The sequence below is a fragment of the Dipodomys spectabilis genome, unplaced genomic scaffold (genome assembly GCF_019054845.1).
Source record: "Dipodomys spectabilis isolate Male_0828 unplaced genomic scaffold, ASM1905484v1 ptg000215l, whole genome shotgun sequence".
In the NCBI taxonomy this organism is placed as follows: domain Eukaryota; kingdom Metazoa; phylum Chordata; class Mammalia; order Rodentia; family Heteromyidae; genus Dipodomys; species Dipodomys spectabilis.
In genome coordinates, this window is record NW_024870892.1 from 3238801 (window position 1) to 3261936 (window position 23136).

Below are 23136 nucleotides of genomic sequence, written 5' to 3' on the forward strand. Positions count from 1 at the left end.
AAGCAGCACTTTCTCTAATTGCAGGTTCTGTATCACCTTACTAATTTATTCATAAGGTGCCAATAATAGAGTTTGCCAAGCAGACATAAGTCTGTATGTTATATTTTTAGCATATATGCTTTCCAATACTTAAGGCTTTGTGTGTTTTAATTGTTTTTCCCAAAGGCTAACAAACGTAGAGCTCAGACTTCAGAGAGATTTGTTTGAACCAATTAGTATACACATGAATTACTAAAAGACACTATGCTTACTGGACATCTCAGATCATGAGTTCATTCCTCCCATTAGCAAAGTAAGATTCTAGAAGAGAATTTGGAAAAGGTTTCCTTGCTGAGAGTCAGATGGCAAGAAGCACTTGTGGTAAGAAGTTTTATGGTCCTTGTGTTTTTATAACAGCTACCTAAACTTGCTGAAGTTCACGTAGCTCTCTTCTATAGCATAAGAACTCACAACACACAGTCAGCAAAGTGAGGAGAGCAGCTATGTTTTCACAAAACTTCCTTTATTAAGGGTAAATCATGCCAAAATCCAGCTTTGAAAAGGTCAGATAAAGAAAGCTAATTCTCACAGCACACTGTATCATACTGTTTATGAATTAAATGTTGGTTGCCATGTGACCCCAAATAAGGTACCTTTAGACTCAGAAAAGTGCCAAGGCTGTGCTTTAACTCATGATATTTGTACCTCTGAATGCTGAGATTACAGGTATGAGCCACCATATCTAGGTTATTCAAGACTTCTTTGAAAGGTTCAGTATATCCTTACTTTCTTAAAATACATATCTTAAGTATTTTACTTCTCAAAACTTGTCTGTGTGTATGTTAGAGAGAGAGAGAGAGAGAGGAAGAGAAAGAGAGAGAAAGAGAGAGAGTTCTAAGCTAACTCTACCACTATGAGCAACAAATCCATTTTCAGCTTTTTTTTGTGTGTGTGATTATTTGGTTAATTGGAGATAAGAATCTCATAGATTTCCTGTGCAGGCTCACTTGGAATCATGATCCTTAATCTCAACCTCTTGAGTAGCTCAGATTACAGGTATGAGCCACTGGCTCCTTTCAACTATTTGAAAACTAAATTATTTTGTATATTATGAAACTAATTAATATAGATCAATACGATTTTTGGCTTTCCATATTTTTTAAAAGCCATTTAGTCCGAAAAATGTTTTTGTGTCATCATAGTTCAACTATTGAACAAGATTCACCACCATCTACTGCCAAAACTTTGAATATTCAGTTTTGTACATCAACAAAGTTGGTAAAGTCGAAATCGTTTTGGGGTTACACAGATTTAACCAGAGGTTAGTGGTCTGATTGTATAGGGGTCATCACACAGGGGAAGTGTACAGATACATCTTGTAGAGAATGGAATATTTCCCCCAAGGACAAATGAGTACCTGCCTTTGAAAGAAAATTCACCTCTGAGGTCCATCACTTAACAAACAGAATGGCTGCAGTTTCAGTAGGTGGGTGGCAAGCAGGCGAGAAAGGCAAACTATTGGAGTAGAGCCCCAGCAAGAAAACCAAAGCCAGCGGAAGCTAAATAATACCAAAGACTCAAAGAAACAAATGGGAACATTTTGGCAATAGAGACAAGAGGAACATGGGATGCAGTTATATTCTACAGCTTTTTTGGTAGCTTCAATGTTCTTTCAACTGTTTCCCATTCTGGTGAAATTAATAGAATTAGAAGTTAGCTCAGAACACAGAGCGGCATTTTGGCTTGCATGGAGAACAAGTCTCATCTTCTCTTTGGGAATGGAGGAAGAGCAGAGAAGAAACAGAAAAGAAGACACGAAGAGCTTCTGGGGTACAGGAAATGCTTGGGCAGTGCTCATGGACTATTTCAAAAGCAACTTTTGAAAGGAATCAGGCCTTCATGAAACAGTAAGAGTTCCTTCCTATGAATCAGTGAGAATTGTAATAAACAGATCAATATGGTAGACATGTATAATTGTTTCAGCTCCTGTATTTGTGTGTTTTCCATCTCATCAGCAACAATTACAATAGGAAAATTACACTTGAACACACCAATGTTTACAAATACTCATTTCAGAGTTTAACCTCCATACATGATAATTTGACTGAAAGATCATAACATTTTACTTACCTGTAACATTAAAGAGAGTTCAAGTTGTGAAAAATATAGTTAACATTTTGCTCCAGATTAAGGGCTTTAAGATTAATCAATTTACAACTTTCCATGGGCACAAACTACAGCACTAGATTCTCGGATGTTACATAAAAAAGCCTTCAGAAAGTATAAAAGAGTGCATTTAAAGTATAAAAGATCTATGATTTAAATCCATAGCAGGTCCTGAGAGGTAGCTTAGCTGTGGCTCTACTCGTTTATGTATTGAGCTCCCTTTCTATGAACAACCGGAATTAACCCAGGTAGCTCTAAGGAAAATACTAATGATTCCTATAATATTTCCGGTTCAGAGATATTTCACAATTCATAATGCTTAGCAGTTTAGCAATTGAGATGATTTCTATTACAACTCAGAAAAATGACAATTCAAAAGTTACAGCTCCTTAGAGAACGAGGGGCATTACCTACTCATTTCCATGCCAGCAAGAATTCATTTTCCTCTACTTGGAAAATAACTCATTTTCATTTTCTGTGGTAGTACTTAGCTATTCATTACTTAAAATAATACTTGATGTGTGTGCAAAATGATTTTTATTTCTAAAGTATCTTAATGGTATTCTGTCATTTCTAATTGATGTGGAAACCCCCAGTTTAAACTTTAAAAGCAAGCAGTAGTAATGGATCGACTCATATTTACCAAGTAAACTAATAGCAAAGAATAAGCTACACTTAACATTTTCTAATTTCAGTTGCAGAATGCTTTTCTACAAACCTTAAAATGCAGAGACCTTGGACAATGATGGAATCTTAATTGATCACTTAATATATGTTTTCTCAGAAATAGCATATTCAAACAATTGTTAAGCTCACAAACACATGAAGCAAAACACTGATCTAAAACTGCATGTCTTCCTAAAATTAATGTGTAATTGTGGAAAGAATTAAATTTATTCAGGAATAAATGCACAAAACCAGAAAAATATATATGATATGGCTTTACTTTTTTCTGTAGAACCATTTGGTTTTTTGGAATGTATCATTGTTTGATTCCTGCTTTTTCTTGATACATATTTATAAACGGTATGACGAATGTTGATCAATTAAGAGGGCTGAGCTTCATTTAACTACTTTTATCTGGTTCCTAATATTTCTTTTCATAACAGAAATCACTGCAAACAGACACAAGCTGATGAATTCATTAATAATGTAAATACTTTAGAGATAATTTCATTTTTATGTCAGCCTTGTAAAAAGAATTTTCTATTGAGAAATCCATCATATTTTTAACACAGCATAGCTTATGTTGGAAGTATGAGTCGTAGGAGATAAGTCAGATTCTTGTAGTAATTTCATGATGACAACAGAAGACAGAGCAAGTTGCTACACTTTACATTTATTCATGTGGATTTGTGATGCTGTGATAGTACAGAGATAAATGGTCTTTAGCTCTCTTCTCGTAGTAGTGTGTGATTGAACCTAAGGTCTCTCCTCATATGCTGGACAGGGGTCAACTCCTGAACCACAGCTTAAGTGTAACGTTTCCTTAAAAGGCCTCTTCACCTATGGCTGATGTTAACAAATAAATTTTTCCTGTGACAGGTCCATTGTCAGGCAGCAAATATACAGTTTCTATAGATGAGTGGAAAGATGGCATAATGAACTTTCAGTATGCACATTGCTGAAAAATATCTAAACCTGTTCCTGATTCATCCCTGAGAAGGTCTATATTCTTAGACCAATCACCCAATGCTGTAGTTGCTTTTACTATATTTGACTTAAATATGAATTGATCTATGCCATCTTACAACTCTACTGGCAACTGCTGACAAGACATGGCCACTTCAAACTTATCCAGCTATGAAGGAAAAAGGAAGACCTAGTGTGAAAAAAGAAAACGTTGTTCATATATGTATACATACATACATGCATACATGCATACATACATACGTACATACGTACATACATAGATACATAGGGTGGAATTCTATGCCTCTATCAAAAAGATTGACACTGCCTCATTTGTTAGGAAATGAAAAGACTTGGAAAAATCATATTAAGTAAGCCAGATCCAAAGAAACATAGGGCCCACAGTTTCCCTTATTTGCAAGAATTGGTATATATCTAGGATAATCCTAACAAGAATGTAGAAAAGTTCAAAAGCTATGTACAAATGGCCACATAAAATAGTGCTAAGCAAAATGAATCCCAAGATAGGGACACAAGAGGTTTGATCTTTGTCGCTGTTGTTTTTAATGTACTATGTGATTTTTTTTTTTGTTTCTTTTGTATGTGCTTTCCTCACAGTATAACCACTGTTTTCACTGTTTTTGATTCCTGTGCACTGCATCTTTTATATATATTTGTGTGTGTGTGTGTGTGTATATATATATATATATACACATATATATATATGTATATATATATATGTATATATATATATGTATATATATATACATATATATATGTGTATATATATATATATATATATATATATTTCTAATTTGGGGAGGGGAAGGGAAATAACAAGATGCTGAAACAAGGATACAAGTTGACCCATTGTAACAATGAGACATATAAGACACTATGTTGAAAATGAACTTTACAAATTGGCAGAAGGAGGGATGAGTTAGGGAAGTTGGGAGGGAAGGGATGGCAGGGAAAAACAAAAGAGGGGGTAACAATGCTTGATAGGAAATGTACTCATTACCTTATTCATGTAACTTACCCCCTCTGTACAGTATCTTTACAATAAAATAATTAAATGTTACCAAAATTGAAAGGCTTTGAAAATACTGAATGGTTTAATCAATAGAGTGGGCCCTGAGTTGGAGTGCCTGTGAACTCAGGCAGAGCAGAGCCGAGTTGCTGTTTCCAGATAGTACAACCACCTGGATTTATGCTGGGACTGTACAGTGTAGCAAGAGATAAGAAATACAGCAAGGATAGGGTGGGATTTGCTAGGCACCAAGTACTTTCTAACTGAAACAAAGAAGGATTGTCATTGTTTTTAAAAGAAGATAATTTAATAACTGAAGACAAACTTGACAAGGTACTGTAACCCATCTGGGGACAGTGTGCAATCAGGAAGTGTGCATTGGGCTGGGAAGGAAGGGACATAGTCCCTTTTCCAATAAAATGTGTGCTTGTCACCTTCACCATGCAAAGAGACCCTCTGTCTATGCAAAGCACGCAACAGCTGGACTGAGATTGAGAATTCAAAGTGCCATGTTCGATTAAAAACAGCTAGCTATGGATGGTAGCCTTCTAAATTAATGCCACTTCCTTTCAGTGTGTGTGAGGGACATGTGTAAGTAAAAAAAAAAAAAGATGGGAAAGAAATGGGAAGGCACAATGAGAGTATTAGAGACAAGGAAACTACAACTTGAAAGAAGTCCACCAGAGCAGACTTGGGGAGATAGGGTCAGGCAGAGAAAAGGAGACAAAGATGTCTGCACAGATTTGCCCAAATGATCACAAACAAGACCGTACTAAAGCTACCAGCACAACCATGTTTACTGCAGCATTATTTACCATAGCTAGGATATGGAACCAACCCAGATGCCCCTCAGTAGATGAATGGGTCAAGAAATGTGGTATATATACACAATGGAATTTTATGCCTCCATCAGAAAGAATGACATTTGTTAGGAAATGGAAAAACTTGGAAAAAATTATATTAAGTGAAGTAAGCCAGGCCCAAAGAAACATAGGTGCCATGGTTTCCCTTATTTGCAATAACTAGTATATGTCTGAGACAAGCAGAAATGGTCAGATGAGATGTTGTTAGGTGAAATGAACCCCAAGATAAGGACTCAAATGTTTTTTTCTTTCTTCCTATTTTTTCTAACATATTTATAAGATGATTCTTTGTTGCTTTGTATGTCCCTTCCCCATGCCTCCCCCATGACTCCCCCATGGTATAACCCCTGTTTTCACTGTATTTGATGTTGGTATAATTTGTGGAAGGGAAGGGAAGAAACAAATTGTTTAAATAAGGATACAGGTGGACCCATTGCAACAATGAGATGTACAAGATGTTATGGGGTGGGATCGGAGGGCAGGAATGGTAAGGAGAAACAAAGGAGGAGGCAACAATGCTTGATATGAAATACAGATGGCCTCATTGCAACAATGAGATGTACAAGTTGTTATATCGAAAAAGGAACTTTACAATTTTGGCTGGGGGGGAGGGGGAGGAGTGGGTGGGATGGGGAGGGTTGAGAAGGGGAAACAAAGGAGGAGGCTACAATGGTTGATAAGAAATGTACTCATTATCTTGCCAATGTAATTGTAACCCCTCAGTAGGTATTTTCACAATAAAAAAAAAAAGAAAAAATAGAAAAAAAAGAGATGCCTGCGCAGATCCCTTCCTTTCTCCAGGGTCTTCACATAAGAGGCAAAGCTAATGATTAAATGGAAGAAAACCAGAATATATACACATGGACTGTGACTTACAGAATTTCAATTCTTTAAGCATAGAATGCAGAAGATAAATCAAGAAGAAAAAGTTAAAAAAAAAAAACACCAAAAACCGTAAGCCAGGGACTGGTGGTTCAAGCTTGTAATCCTAGCAACTGAGAAGCCTGAGATTTTAGGATTGCATTTCTAAGCCAGCCCAAGTGGGGATGTCTAGGAGACTCTGATCTCCAATAAACTGCCAAAAGAAAAAAATGGAGCTGTGGCTTAAGCAATAAGGCACTAACCTTGAGCAAAAGAAGCTCAGAGGCAGCACCCAAGCCCTGAATTTAAGACCCAAACTTAAGCCTCGCAAGAAAGGCAATACACAGACTTGCGTCCCACACGCGCGCGCGCGCGCGCGCACACACACACACACACACACACACAGTCAATTTAAAGTACTAAGCCAAAGGAAAGATACTGAAATATAACCACAGGGTTGAAATAGCCACAAATATCTGGGGAAAGGGTGGACGACTCCTCTGAAGGTGAATGCTGCATTGTGATCAAATGCATTGTAATGGCTCTTTTACTCGGAAGGAAGCAAAAGAGTTAAAGCCTCTGAAAGGGCCCAAAGGTTGGAACAAATCACAACAAGGGAAGGAGTAACAATGATCTACAATGATCTACAAGTAATATAACTGTAACCCTTCTGTACAACATAAAATAAAATTTAAAAAATACAGATTGCAAAATATACCTAAGGAGGAAGAGAGGAGAAGGAGGCTGAGGCTGGGAGGAGGAGTTGCACAGAGACAGTTTGAGTGAGCTGGTGTGAGTGAGTTTGAGTGAGCAGTTTGAGTGAGCTGTGTGGTTTAAGTGTTCTGGGCCACAGTTTGCCAGTTCATGGGGTGAGCAGATGGGACCCGAGGACTTTGAGGTCCCACATCTTGCCTTCTGGGAGTCTGCCCTTCCAGTTGAGTAGCACAGGAGAGCAAATACAGAGAAGGCCAGAATCACAATCTTGAGTATGGGAGGGAAAGACTCCAGAAGCTTGCAGGATCAGTTTCAAAGCACAAGGTGGCTCAGTGGTAGAGCACTTGCTTTGCATGCTTGAGGCCCTGGGTTTGATTCCTCAGCACCACAAAAGCAGAAAATAATGCCCGAAGTGGTGCTGTGTCTCAAGTGGTAGAGCGCTAGCCTTGAGCTGAGGGACAGCGCCCAGGCAGAGTTCAGACCCCACAACCGGACCACTGCCCTCCCCCCCAAAAAAAGCACAAGGATTCAGGTTCAACTGTGAGAAATTTTCTTAGCCCAAAACTTTCAGCCTTTTACTGGTTAAGAAGAAAAAAAAAGCCAGTTGAAAACGCAAACATGGAAGTTGGATTTGTGACACGGACTTTTAAAAGATTCAAACTCTACATAGGGAATTTTGTGGTGGGGAAGAAATAATATGTCTTTTAGAAAAAAAAAATCATGTACTTCTATTCCAAGAAAGAAATAAAAAAATCTCACAAGCGACCTAACCTTAGTCAGTGAAACGTACTGTGGAGGAATATATACGAAATAGCACATGGTAGTGGTCTGAAGTAGAATTATAATATGTTGAAATACACTGTCTATAGAAAAATAAGAATTTTAAATTATAAAGAGAAAAGAAAGCACATTTTTCTCAATATATTATAATAATTTTATATATAAACTAATTTCACACAATCCTGGAGCTTTAGCAATCATGTGGAGGCTGTACAGACTTCTGTTGGAACAGGAAAAAATTTAAATATTTAAATATATTCAAAGGAAGAGAGGCTTGCTTTCATTTTAACATATCACTTGTTATATAACTAGGTAGTGTATTATATTAAATATATGAAAAGAAGCAACCGAGTGGATATTCTGTTTTTGCATTTAGTCACATCCACAGATTTATTTCAAAGCAAAAACAAGAAATGGCAACAGGACTCCTAAAAATAAAATAGGCAAGGCGGAGAGGAAGGATGGCAAAAATCAGCTGGAGACGAAGGTAAAGGTATGGGCAATGGAGCATGAGCATTCAGTTCCTGAACCCAAGAGATGTGAGCTAACATCACAACCTTGTTCAAAATGGTCAAGGGTAGGAGAGCAAGGAAATTCTACTTGGTGAATGGCTCATTGCAAAGCCTTTGAGGATGGCCTAAACACATCCAGACTATTTAGAGTGACATACGAAGAAAGCTGAGGAGACAGTTTCCAAAAGAAGCATTGCAGAGATAAATTTAGTGTGAAAAAAAAAAAGTTGAACTTAGGCAACCTAAAGAAGACATTGAGTAAATAGAGGTAGAACATAATACTTGCACGAAGAACTGGGTTTTATTACCTTGGCAATGGAATTAGGCCATTGTTTTGGATTGTAAACAAAAATATTCTATTGAAACTGAAAGAAGGGAATCTCTAAAATTTTGATAATATGCTTTGTTCTACTGAGCATTACCCAAAATGCTTTTCTGCCCCCACCATGTCTTCACAATGAGGCTGCTGTACTTGACCTAAGGCTGTCTTTTTCCTCCTGTTGGTAGTAGTAGTGTATCCAGTGGCAAATGTTTCTCTTCCAAAACTGGCATAAATTCAACCCAAGGTTATTCATCATTGGGATTATGTGTCCACTCATGCAAATAAAAGCTTTGGTGTTCCGTTGTAACTTTTGGCTGACTTTGATCACCAACCTTTTAAGTCTGAGCTCCCTGAATAGCAAAGATTCCAGTTGTGATCCACCAGTGCCCAGCTTGGAGTTCTTTGAGTCACTTTGCTTGTCTTTCACATCCAGATATCCAGATGCAGTCAGTCTTCTCCTCTGAAAACATCTCTGAGTTTGAACCTTTGCTGTCCTATTTCTTCAGCCCCGCCTTCTTTATGTTCCTGCTCCAGATATTATTATTATGTTCCATTGTAATATTATTCTGGAAGATTCATAGCACAGACTTATATATTGGATTGCTATCTTCCCTGAAACAGTGAAGAGGGTTCAATGAGTCTGTTTTGTGGTACAATCGTGAAATAAACTTCCCTATGTTGTCAATCAATGCCAACTTGATATCTTTCGGTATTCCAAATTTGTACCCTGGAATTTTCTCATTAACTTATAGCCAAACTGGTCGAGACATGACTTTACATGGGGTGTGAATACAGCCTGCTTCCTGATACTTCTTCAACACTGGTTTGTGTTTCCAATGCAGTCCCTACCTCTATCAATTAAACAGTGTCTTCTCCTCATTGCAGCCATTGATTTTTACAGATTATGAACTTTGATTCACTTTTTTATTCTTTAAAAATAATTAACTGGATATGTACCTTACAACTTGGGGGGAGGGGATTAAGAAGGGGGAAGTGGAGAAAATGAAGGAGGGCGTAACAGTGTTTAAACACAAATGTACTCATTACCTCATTTTAACCCACCCCCACCACTCAGCACCTTTGCTATAAAGAGAAAAAATTAATTAAGCTGGCTTATAATGTTGACATATTCAATGATACATGTAATGAATGTAAATATGAATAAAAATGCAAAGAAAATCCAAATAAGGATGAGAACAATAGGAGTATTGGGAGCCAAAGTAAAACACTTTTATTACATACCAATACTACGCTCTCTTATTGTAAGTACCTATATTGAAGACCAGGTCACAGGTATTGCACAAATAAATACATTAAATGTCATGGTAATATGAAACATCTTCCAGATCTTTCACATCAGAGTTTTTTTTTTCAAGTATAGTTGTGGACTTATTTCAGTACATATATGAAAACATAAGAAGGTGTTACAATTCAGGTGACATTTAAACAAATGGTAGGACACATACTGACAAGTTGTGTACAGAGATTGCCGAATGAATTTTAATATGAAGACTTACCATTGCCAAGACTTAGGAGTCCTAAGGTGGGTTCTCTAGAAACGGACACAAAGAAGGAGTGTTTCCTGCATGTACATTATTGAGGAATCATTTTAGGAGGCCAATCTAACTGATCAGGAAAGAAGAACTGTAGGAAGGCCAGTCAGTTACAATGTAACTGCTTGGGGTGCTATGGAGTTGGGATTCCAAATTGGAGCAATCAGAGATAGAGCCCACAGCGCCAGGTGTCCATATTCCTTCTCAGCAATGGCTGGCTACGAGGCAACCCTAGGAGAAGGCTAGATCTGTCCTTCTGTCATTCTCTGTAGCCAATGGCAATTACCACTGAAGCAGGCAGCTGCAAGTCCTTAGCTTACTACAGGTAGACAAAGTTGGATCCATCAATTCTGAAGTGGGCATTTGGGAAAAGCACTACTGTATCTACTACACATAGTGATTTTGTGAAATTATGCTGGAAAAATAGTATAATTTCATGGAGAAAAAATTAAGTGCAAGATTTCCAAACAAGCTGTTCAGGTAATTTCTGTGTTAACACTCTTCAGCAACCTAAATGTCTGCACATGGGTATCTAGATTCATGTTAATTCCAGATGATATTTTAAATAAGAAAAGAAAAATGCAAAGCAATGATTATCACTAATTGATCATTTCTAGTGTTCATTGTTTGCCATCTGGAAAAAATCATTATAAGTGGAAAAAAATACACTTTAGGAATGAAGATTTATGCTCCACTAAGGAACAAAAATCTAAGTGTATGAGTGTGTGTGTGTGAGTATGTGTGTGTGTGTGTGTCTGTGTCTGTGTCTGTGTGATTTCTAGGGCTTGAAATTGGAGCTTGGGTGTTGTCCCTCGCTAGTGCTATACCACTGAGCAACAGCTCCACTTCTGGCTTTTTGGTGATTAACTGGAGAATTTCTAGGACTTTCCTTCTAGGGCTGGCTTTCAACTTTGATCCTAAGATCTCAGACTCCTAAATAGCTAGGATTATAAACATGGCCCAAAGGCAATCAACTTATATCTAATTTAATTGAAAAGAACAAAGTAGGGGTAACAATGCTCGATAGGAAATGTACTCATTACCTTACTCATGTAACTGTAACTCCTCTGCACAGTATCTTTACAATAATTTTTTAAAGTAAATTAATTTTTCTACAATTGTTTTGCAATTTAAATATGCTAAAATTTGACAAAGATTACTTTTAAAAATATTTTAATGCACTGGAGAAATGTACAGGGAAATATAAAAATTGAAAAAAAATAGTCTTCTATCCAATTTTCATTCCAACGGAGACATATTCATCTCTACACTCTTAGCCTAATAACTAGTTTAACTTTGATTGTTTTTATTGCATCCTGTTGTAAATAAAAACTTATGCATATACACAGAAAATATTTGAAGGATCACAAGATTAAGATGAATGCTAGAATTCACTACCTAGTCATGGTGTGAATCACTCTTTTCCCAGAGATTTAAAAATAGATATCCATCTGTTTAGAACAATTTAATAAAACTCTGCCAGAGTGTAGAATATATTTCTCGAATTTTAGATCCTCTGAACTTTGCTGATGAAAGAAAAACTAACCCTTTGATAACATATTGAATTAAAACAAAGAACAAAGGAAAGGAAATTTTGTCTTCAATTTTATTAATTTATTAGTGCACAAAAGGGTTGTTGTTTGTTGAATAATCTTTTAAGTAGATGACTATTTCTAGATTATTTCAGCTTAAAGTTGGTCATCTTCTGTTTAAAATTTGAGAAAGATATCCTTTGATTTTTTTTCTTCCAAAGGAAAAACTTAGACTTTTAATTCAACAGTGAATTCTAGGATCAAAGACATCATATGTATTTAGCAGAAAGGAACAAAGCTCTGGAAATTGAATTAGTGAGATAAATAATAACAGTGAAATTGGCAGCCTCAAAACGAGGTTTATCCAGGTTTTTAATATTTTAATATTTTATTGCTATCATTTTTGTGTTCTCTATTTTTCAAATTTTAATAATTATTTTCTTGCTTCTATTCAGTGTATTTAAATAGGTGTTGGAGCTATGCTGAATTTATGGTCCCTAGAAATGCTGTGAGTGATTGAATGTTATATGGTACCTGGTAAGATATTTGCCCTCATTAACATCAGAATAAAAACACTTCTAACCATCTTTCAAAATCTCTGTGCTCTAGAGTTTCCTGTGTCAGTAAATTTTATACTAGAATTAGGTAAAAATGTTTTCACAGAAAACATTTTTCCTCTTACAAGGGAAATACAAAGTATTTATAAAACATTGACAAGAGACTATAGAAATTTAATCTAGTGAAAAAATGTGATTTCAGATGCAAAAAGCACAAAGGTAAGGTAGAGATCATCAGTTTCATAGTGGCTGATGTAGTTTCTCACGATAATGATGAACATGCTCACTTTATTCTACATTTTCCTCTGATGCTCATATTCATGCTGGCCTAACTATAAATAAATAAATAAAATATTGAATATGCACCATTTTACTACACTTAAAAAAATCCTAGAACTAATTGTCTCATCTGTTGCTTTTCATTAGTAAATGTGTCCACCTAATCAACAATTTTTATCAGTATATATGAATCGTCTATTGATCTTCATTTGATATAAATTGGAATATCATCATATGACGGACTTGAGTCAATCTGCAAATGAGAAGCAGAACAAGAGACAGAGCATGCGGATTCCAGCACTCTAACCTTACAACACTCACACATGTTCAGGAAAGCCCACTGGATAAAATTTATGTATTGCTAATGATTTTTATTGGCCCCTTGGCCCAAAGTAGTGGCAAGTTGCCCAGGAATCTGAAAGAATCCTGTTTTTGGTTAGTAGTCAGAATGCAAAGAGTAATAAAATTCAGAAAAGCATGGTGAAAGCTAAAATACATTTATCCAGGTACAAGGACTCTAGCCAACCATAGGACTGTGCTTTCTTTCCTTTTATTTATTCATTCCTTTTAAAGGTTATAGAATTTTTATTTCACCAGGGTGTCCTACATGGAGATTATTTCCAGTGTCTTAGAATGGACTGCATTACCTATTTGTGTATTTGTTTATATGATATGCAAATACATTGTCATTAATGGACAATAAAAACCCTCAGTCTCCTTTTTCCTGCTGAATATATGATCTCTTATATTCCTAATGGTATTTCAGGCAAGCCACTTTACCTATATTAAAAGCAGCCATTTGGATAATCCAAATGTTATATATAATTGTACAGATGACTGATCTATTCATAAGGATCAGAACAGATTTCCTACTGAATTTCACTCAGCCAGTAACACGCAATGAGATAGCTGTAACCAGAATGTGAACTTCCTTTTCATTAACTACTTCTTTGTCATTTCACATTAATAATTAAAAACAAAGTTCTGGTGATCACATCAATTTTGTATAGACACCTTTAGCAAATACATTTAATTGGGGGCTTCATTAGCCAATCTAAAGAGAGGAAACAGTGTCCAGATGCTGGGGTTGACAAAGATCAGCCTCAGACACTGGAGAGAACTTCAGTATTGTGAAACATGAGGATAATGTCAGACTTCCTTTTCAACTCAGAGCAAATATAAGGTTCTCAGATCGCAAGGCACATTCTAGTCATGATAAAGCAAGACACAGCCATGACTGAGTTTTAGGTTAGTCACCACGAAAAGCCTTCACCCCAAGATGTTAGTATCCTGCACTGAAATAGCAACATCACTTCCAACACATCCCCAAACCCTTATATTGGAAATCCTCTTTTAATATAAGTTCAGGTAGGGCTAAGTCGGTATTAGATGTTGGGCCAGTTATATGAATTGTTCAGTGCAAATAACACTTTACGCCAGAAAAAGAGTACCCTTGTTTTGCCATGACATCTGCACACTCATTTTCAATGTGTCTAGTCAGAGAACATCCCAACAATGACATGCAATAGTAGGTGAGACACAAGTTTCCTTGGTGATTCATTATTTGCAAAAGATCTGATCAAATTCTCCTATTGATTACGGTGGTAAAATCAGGCATCAAACAAAAATAATCAACTTGCTGGGTACCAATGTCTTGTGTCTGTTATCCTAGCTACTCAGGAGGGCAAGATTTGAAGATACTGGTTTAAATCCATCGTAGGCAGAAAATTCCATGAGATTCCAAACCACCATAAAGCTAGAAGTGGAGTTATAGCTCAAGTGAAAGACTGCCAACTTTGAGGGAAAAAGCAAGGGCCGTAAATGCAAGGCTTACTATTGTACAAACACACAAAAGTAAGTACAGATACAGAAACAACGGCAAACTTATTCAGTAGAAACAGACAATAGAAAAATCCTATGTGCTTCATTGGTTAAAAAAAAAAAGCCAGAACATTCCCAGAATTGGACTGCATGTGCTAAGTGCAGAGCAAATAGAAGCACAGAGGTACCCAAGAGAGAGGCAATGAACATATGGCAGGAATGCCCTACCTAAGCAGGTAGGTGTGGAGTTCAGAGAAATAAAAGCTAGTATTCAAAAAAAAAATGAAGCATGCAAAATAAGGATGATAAAGCAGCAAACATGATAGTCATAAATTCCCAGAATTGAGTTGAATCTGCAGAAAATTTAATAAGGAAAGCCATTATCGAAAAGTGCTGAGAGTCAGCAAAAAGGCGGCGAGCAGGCTCAGGTGTGCGGTCTCGGGGGCAGGGTACGCTTTTGTAGGTTTGCAGAAGCAGACACTGTTGCAAGCTGAGAACAATGACCTTGAAAGAGAACCACAGCCATGACCTCATTAAAGGACACTGTATGTTCAGAGAGAGTGTAGCAGAGCTCAGAGGGAAAGCTCACGGCACAACTAGGCAGATGATGAAGTTATAGACAGCCTATATTCCAAGATAAACATAGACAGCAGATGTGGAAGGGGCTCAGCCTGGACAGGAAGGGGGAGGGAGGGAGAGAGAGAGGGTAAACTTGATCTCAAAAGGTAAATTTTCCAATTATCTCTCCATAAGAAAACCATTTCCTTATAAACCAGATTAAACTATAGATAAATACCTGCCAATGAGACACCAATGGAGTCAAGAGTTCAATGTATACTCCACAAAAATTATCAAAGATGAGGGAAGGGGTGGGGCGGGAAGGGACGGGCGGGGGGGGGGGGGGGGGGGGGGGGGGGGGGGGAGAACATTGAAAAGGGTGATGTGGAACAGATGCAATGTATTCATCCACTACTTTGTTAAATGGAAGCTCTTTTGAACAACTGGTTAACAGATATTCAGGAAATAAGAGTAGAGCTGGATGTGTTATGCAATGCAGTTAGGGGGAAAGGAATCCTCGCCTTGTCACTCAATGGTACCACTATAAAAATATGTTCATTGGCCTCTGAAGCTCTTGGGACCAATGTAAAAATTCTATTAATTAGTATCAGTTCATACAATTATTAGTTAGTTCGTCCTTTGGATGTATTTGCTTGTATGGGAATGATCTGGTTTGTAAGCCTATGAGAAGTTTTCCTACTACACATCTGCTAGGGGCCATTCTTCTAAGTTCCAGCAGCTGGGTCATGTGAGTCAAATGAATGAATGAACTCAGGGTTCTGAAGGAAGAAGTTCAAAACTAACATGCCCACACAGTGGGTGGTTCCGCGAACCATGAGGATGGTCTCTGTCATGGCTGTCCCCTGGCTCCAGACCTAGGCATTAAATTACTAATGCATTCTGCCTTCATCATTGTCTGACGTTGTCTTGACATGCATGCTTGAGTTCAAATTTCCCGTTCTATGAGGAATCCAGTTATGTGGGGTTAGCCAGTCACTATAGAATTTCCTCTAAACCAATGGGCTCAGCAAACTCCCTGTTTGCCAAGTTCCACTCTGAGGCTAATCTCATCAGGAAATGAACATATAAATATTGTGTCCATATTATATGTAAAATATCTTCCATCAAACACTTGGCTAAGTATAATTTCTATAAATCTTATATTACAATTTTCTTTCTTTTTTTTTTATTTATCTGGAACCAGGACTCCAATTCAGGATCTGACATTTTTACTCACTGGCACTCCACCACCTGAGCCATGCCTCCACTGCCTACATTCTTATTGTCTAACTCTGGAAACCTTAGTATACATACATCACTCTGCATTATTTCCAAAGTGGTGACATTGGTGAACCCTGAGCCAGAGCATTGTGTAACCATCAGGTAGTTCTTCTCATGTAGAAACTCCAAGATTAGGGCACTGTTTCTTCTTGCTGGCTGATGTAGACACCAAACCAAGAAAGATACTAAACACAGAGTAAGTACTTAATTTCAGAAACAATTTATCAAATTAAAAAAAATAGTTTCTTGATAAAAGTTCTTTCATTAGAACTAACACAGGTGGCACAGGTAGTAAGTTCAACTACTAGAGAATAGCAATGGGCCCAAGGAGTTGAATCACAGTCTGAACAAAACGTTTACAAGACAATATCTCAACTAACAGCTATGTGTGGAAGTGCATACCATTTTATTAGCTACATGGGAATCATTAATAGGAGGATCACAGTGGAGTTTGTAAATGAGATCCGATCCCCCTAATAATTAAAGCAAAAAGTTTTGCCGTATGTCTCAAATACTAGAACATATGCATAACAACTGTTAGAACATGAATTTAACCTCAGTATAATGAAAATAATTTTAAAAGTTCTTTTGAAATATCACTAATAATCAAGGCATTCTGTCTACTTTACATTAAGTGTATGTAATGATAGGGTTCAACAGCAAAGTAATAACTCAACTATGCATCTATCTGTTCTATAAATTCAGAAATAGACTAAAGACATTGTGAATTTATGAATGTGAATATATGAATATGAATAGTTGCATAACATTTGTGAGGGCACAATTTGGAAAATTTATTTCGGATGAATATGGACTTTGTTGAGGATTATATAATCTTAAGCACACAATGCAGATGAATTATGTGTTGCTCCATTTCATGCAGATCACTGTTTGTCAAGGAACTGCTTTCAAAAATCTATGCAATTCATAGAGGGCAACCCTTCATTTTCTTCATGTAAAATTCAGCCCTGTGGGAACAGGAGCACATACTGCAAATGAAAGATGAAGAGGCTTTGAGAATTAGAGAATAGAAACCAGTGACAGTTTGTGTTTTGCTCTGGAGTTACTAATAGAGCAAGTCCTCTAAATGAAGTATTTGTAAATAATTAGAGAATCTGAAAGGTAACACGCTATCCTACTGCCAAACCCATCAAAGCTCTGATCACTTTCTTCTATAGTCAGTCTCTTGATTCTCTCGTCTGCTCTGTCTCACTGGATACTGTTTTCTTTCTTAATCTGTGTATTTTTAAAATATATTATCTCCTAACCGAGAGTATTTACCTGGGTAACTTTGAAGTTACCATTGTTTGGTCTAGGTATTGCAAATCTAAAATACTGGCTAATGTGGCTTGGGGAGCTTGGGGCCCTGGAGGTACCAGTTAAGTCAGCTAAGTTCCTCGGGCTCTGTCTCCAAAATAAACAGCAAAAGGCAGGCCTAGCAATGTGGAAGAGCACTAGCTGAGAAAGGAAGGTGAAAGGAAGGCCCTGAATACAAATAACAGCACAGCCAAGAAGATCAACTAATTGAATGGAAATCATCCATAAAAACGAAATAATAAATGGATAGTGGTACCATGTGTTGAGATGTGATGGTCATACCAACGCCGATTTCTCCAGTGATTACTACTCTACTTCAAGTAACTATCTTGAAGGAAGGGATGTCCTTAAATGACTCCAGTACCACAGGTACAACTTGTCTTGTTTTTGCCAGATGACTAGATCTCTATAAACATCCTTCTATGGTACTCACACTCAGAAGTGGATGCTGGGTGGGTTCCTTGATGTCTGTGATCTAATGCTGTCCTCACGGTCACAGATCTCTGTCCTCAGTAAGTGGAGGATTGAACAGCAGCTGAGGTGCTGGGAAAACTACTACAGAAACCAAAAATGAGCACACAGGCATTGTGATTAGACTTGTAGTGCTGTCTTACAGCTGGGCCAACACTAAGTAGTGAAAGTCCCAAATTTGGCTACAGTTAAGTAGGATACAGAGAAATAATAAGAATGTCATGCCAAAAATGTACAGAACTAAGAGGAAATAAGAAAAAAGGTGAACATGAGTGGATTTGACTTAGGATGTTCTCTTTGTGTTTGAGGATTAGAAATGGGGGATTCCTTTCTCAGAATTGACCTCATAAATGATGGAAGGATTTCAGGGACATTCAATGACACTGATTACTTTGTTGTTGTTGTATTTGTCTAAAGGAATTAGGTCATTAGTATGGTTTAAAAAAAGAGAAAAAAGAAAAATCCAGAATTTCCCAATGTCATATATATATATATGTATATATATATATATATATGTCCATATATATTTACACATATCAATGAAAGTTCTATGTATAGAGATCTATAAATGTTGGTATGACTTTGAGGTTCTACATAATTCTCTGTATTCTAATCCAGAGCACTTTCAAAATGTTTCATGGAAAAATGTTTTTAAACTACTCAGAATTTGCTGTTGATCATCAATCATCAAATATTATCTGGTCAAAAATGCATCATAATCAAATCCTTGTTGTCTTCCTTTAAAAGCTCTGCAACTAATGTTATCCTAAGGTGTGGGATGAAATATCAAATCTATAATTGTACATAGAAAATCAGTATCTGCAAAGAAGAAAAATACAGGGGGCAATTGATCACATTTAGTATTGTACAATATTATTCATTTCTCTGTGCTCACAGCTTCAAAGCCAAGACCAATCTCTGACCAATATTATCCATACATGCAAAGTCTCATGAAATGGTTCAATGATGCAACTATTGGTATTAAGACGGTGAAGACGGAATGTGAGCAACGTCTCAAATAGACAGATTTCTCAGACAGATTTCAGTTAGGAGTGGCCCTGGCTTCACATGTCAGCCAACAGCTATGAGAAAAGAGAGCAAAAAAAATCTAACTAGTGATTGATTGCATGTCATTTCGTAGATCTCATCTTCACATATGCTCATAGACCTCACATACCATAATAACACTGTAAAGATTCCATGCAGCTGTGACACATGCAGAACTCCACCACACTTTCTGTGTTTTCCTCTTGCATTATCAGAAAAACACGTGGCAGTTTACTGTCACGTGGCAGAGATCTTTTATTAAGCATTTTAACACCATAGGCAGTTTTATTTACTATTTTCCTAGGAAGGAGATTAATATATTTTACTATGAGAACAAGGTGGTCCAACATTACAGCTATGTAGAAGTTAATGCAGCCGAAGCCAAAAGACCAACATAGTGCAGCGTTGGAAGACACTTCACAACAGCATAAGTACAAAAGCAGAGCTCATGCATTGAAGACCACATCACACCATGGGTGTACTACGTACAACCTTCTACTCACTATGTGTGGAGTTGCTCCTGTAGATTACATGACTGCTTGACTAGTTCAAAATTATCTTACTTTCTCTTCACAGACTGCAGATTTTCAACTTGACATTCATGCTACAACTGAACCTCCATGCTGCGGAGATAAAGGTATTGATACAACCTTTATACCGTGGGTGAGAACGGCATCTGGTTCTTTCTGTAGATGACATAATGAGATGATATTCCAAAAGAAATGTACTCTGCTCTATCGTAGGTATATATTGAACATATAATGGCATATTTCACAAGAGGTAGGATTTGTCTTTTAAAAAAAAAAGTCTGCCAAGGTTTCTGGAGTCTGGATGTAAACCAAGAATGTGGCATATCCCCGCAGGGTAATAGTCACCTTATAAAGTAAAATTTATGTATTTATTTAATTATGCCATATGATGCCCTTCAAATTCATGGCCAAAGTTCAATGCAACTAAATTTCTTTGTGATGAGTGTAGCTCTCAAAGTGAATGAAACAATTTAATGATTTTCCAATCACAAATGATTCAAAGATCGATTAAATATCCATTAACCTCATGTCACTGATCATTACACAAGCAGTAATAAAGCATTTTCCGACCTCATCAACATTTTTCTTTACTATTATTTAGAGAAGGAAGTGTCAAGACATGATCAAATGAGTAACTTATAGTGGATTTAATACATATCAGTGTGATTCTCCATTTTTATCTTTATCCATGGGTAACTCATTGGTAAGGTTCGATATAATGCAAGATGCAAAATTGCTGTAAGTTAATTTTTTAAAGTTTTGAGTGCCAGGGGTCCTTGAAGCTTCCTACTTCAAAGAAATGCTTGTGTATAGAAAGCACTAAGATTTTCTTGCAAGAACAAATGAATAAGCAAACAAGTATTACTAAACAACTAGGTAACTATATTTGCATACATTGATATACATATTCATACATATGCACTCATGTTAACAGAAAATAAACACAGGATTTAATAGTTTTATAAGTTCCTTTATATATAATTCCTCTGTTCTAGTCATGGCAGAGCATTTCATATGACATGAGCAGGACTTCTTACTCTATAGGTTCTGAGATGAGCTACATTGGTGAACCATCTGACAGGAGGAGTTGTGAGTGTCAGTAGCCAGCTCCCTTTAACAAAGAGGCATTCTGTATCCGGAAAGACACAGCTAGTGACAAAATTACCATGACACTTTCTCCCTACATGGTCTGTTTCACTTCTCGATGCTATTTCAAGCATCTATTAGCTTCCATTTACAAATAAGGAAAAGTAAATGTGGCATCAGAATTTAGGAAAGACTAGTTTCCCTCACATCGATTTCCTAAGGAGCCTTCTTGGCGGTTGCATTTCAAGGACTAGAGGGTTGAATTTCAAGGACTAGGGACAGCATATGCAAAGGTGTTCCCAGGGCACGTCACAAACTCCCAGTACAGATAAAGCTTGGCACCACTAGGTTCTGCCTGATATTGAGAAATAAAGTCTGACCGATTGGGAAGATTTCTACTTTTTCCTTCCTTTTTTCTTCTTCTTCACCCTGGTCTTTCTTCACAGCCTTTGTCTTGGTCTCCCAGATGTTACTCTTCTGTTCCTACTCCATAAAGGGCAGGTTCGCTGAATGTGCACGATTATTTGTCAGAGCATATTAACGAGAGGTGGAGGAGTTTGTTTTATTCTGTGATTATAAAGTTGTGCAGGTTGAATTTCCAAAGAAGGGTTATTGGGAAAAGATTAGGAAAAAGGAAAATAAGGAATCACCTAGCGATTTAAAATGTACCTGTCTGCGCAATCTTTCATTTAAAAAAAATCTTAAAATTAATGACATTGAAGTATCATGCATGATTTCAATAAAAAGAGCAAGTCAATGTCAACACACGGGAAATGAGCAAACACCAGGGTCTGATAGGTCTTCCATTACTGTCAGAAGCTCATTAAAACAATTGAGAATGCCGTGGATTACCCACAGCCTGTGGAAGGAATTCAACCAAATTTCATTTGAATTTTGAAGGATGGGGTATGTGGGAGTGTTTGGCAGGGAAAGCTCATATTAGATATGAAATGTGTAAGAAAATGTCATGCAAACACTAGAATATTGGATTTAGCAGAACGTATTTATACAAAATTGTTATCAGATTTGACTGTAACTTCAACTATACAATTATTTTACTATCTAGAATCAAAGTATATCTTTTATGGCATATAAATGGATACCAGTAACTAGAATTTTACTTGTTAATTTCGGGAGTTATGTTGATAAAAGCAACTGACATAGTATTATTTGAACTAGTAGATAAATTTAATATTTAAATTTAATAAAATATCATAAATATAACATGTTTTTATAAATATATAACTTATCCATAATCTATATAATTTGTGTGTACACAAATACCCACAATTTTCTTCCCTAAAGTCTATTTTCAATAGTATATCAGTTCTCTGAGGGCTTGTCTGTATTTTAACCTTTTTTGCAGCAATATGTTAGTATCTAGGTTGTTAGATGTGAATTATATTTTGCTTTATTACTGTAGAGACTATCACAGCCTATTTGTATTATGCTGAAAACATCACCATTTTTGCTCATGTCCTAGTTTCTAAAATAATCATGACAATGTGTTTATCCTAAATTCCCTTAGGTATTCTTTGGTAAAGCAGAGATTGAAATCCTGGGGTCTGGAGTGAGGAAATCCTGTGGGTGACCCAAACAATAATTAGCCAATGATAACCTGCATTGTAAGTAAAGGAATTTACACTCCAAGACGCCGTGTCAACTACCTGGCATCACATAATTTATGTGTAATAGAAGCCATGGTTGACTCCAAATCTTAGACTTTTTTTTTGCAAGAACATACTTCTGCCTGAATAACTGGTTTCAGTGATCATTTCAGTTATCATTTCTGAGGGTTTGTGGGAATGTCCCAAGGACACACAGCTGTTGAGATAATATGTGCATATGTTAAAACATTCTCTCATGAAGCAAATTACGTTTTGATTAATGAACTGCTGCTTCAATTATTAAGAGCCTCACGAATCATAGAGCGATTGATGTTTGCATTCGTGCTCACAAGAACATCACCACCAATAAATTCACTCCACCTCTATACAGAAGCAAAGCTTCAATAGTGAGTGATAGCAAGGGGTTTTGCACATTAATGCAACTGCATTATTATTATTAAAATTGTATATGTCACAGCTGTCTGGAAGGTAGATATGGGAGGATCATGGTTGGAGGCCAGCCTGGGAAAAGAGGTAATGAGACCTTCTCTCTACATCAAGACCTGTTGTCTCAGCTATGTGGAAAGGCAGAAGGAGAATCTGAGGCCACACTTGGGGAGAGGGTGGAGGACTTCTAA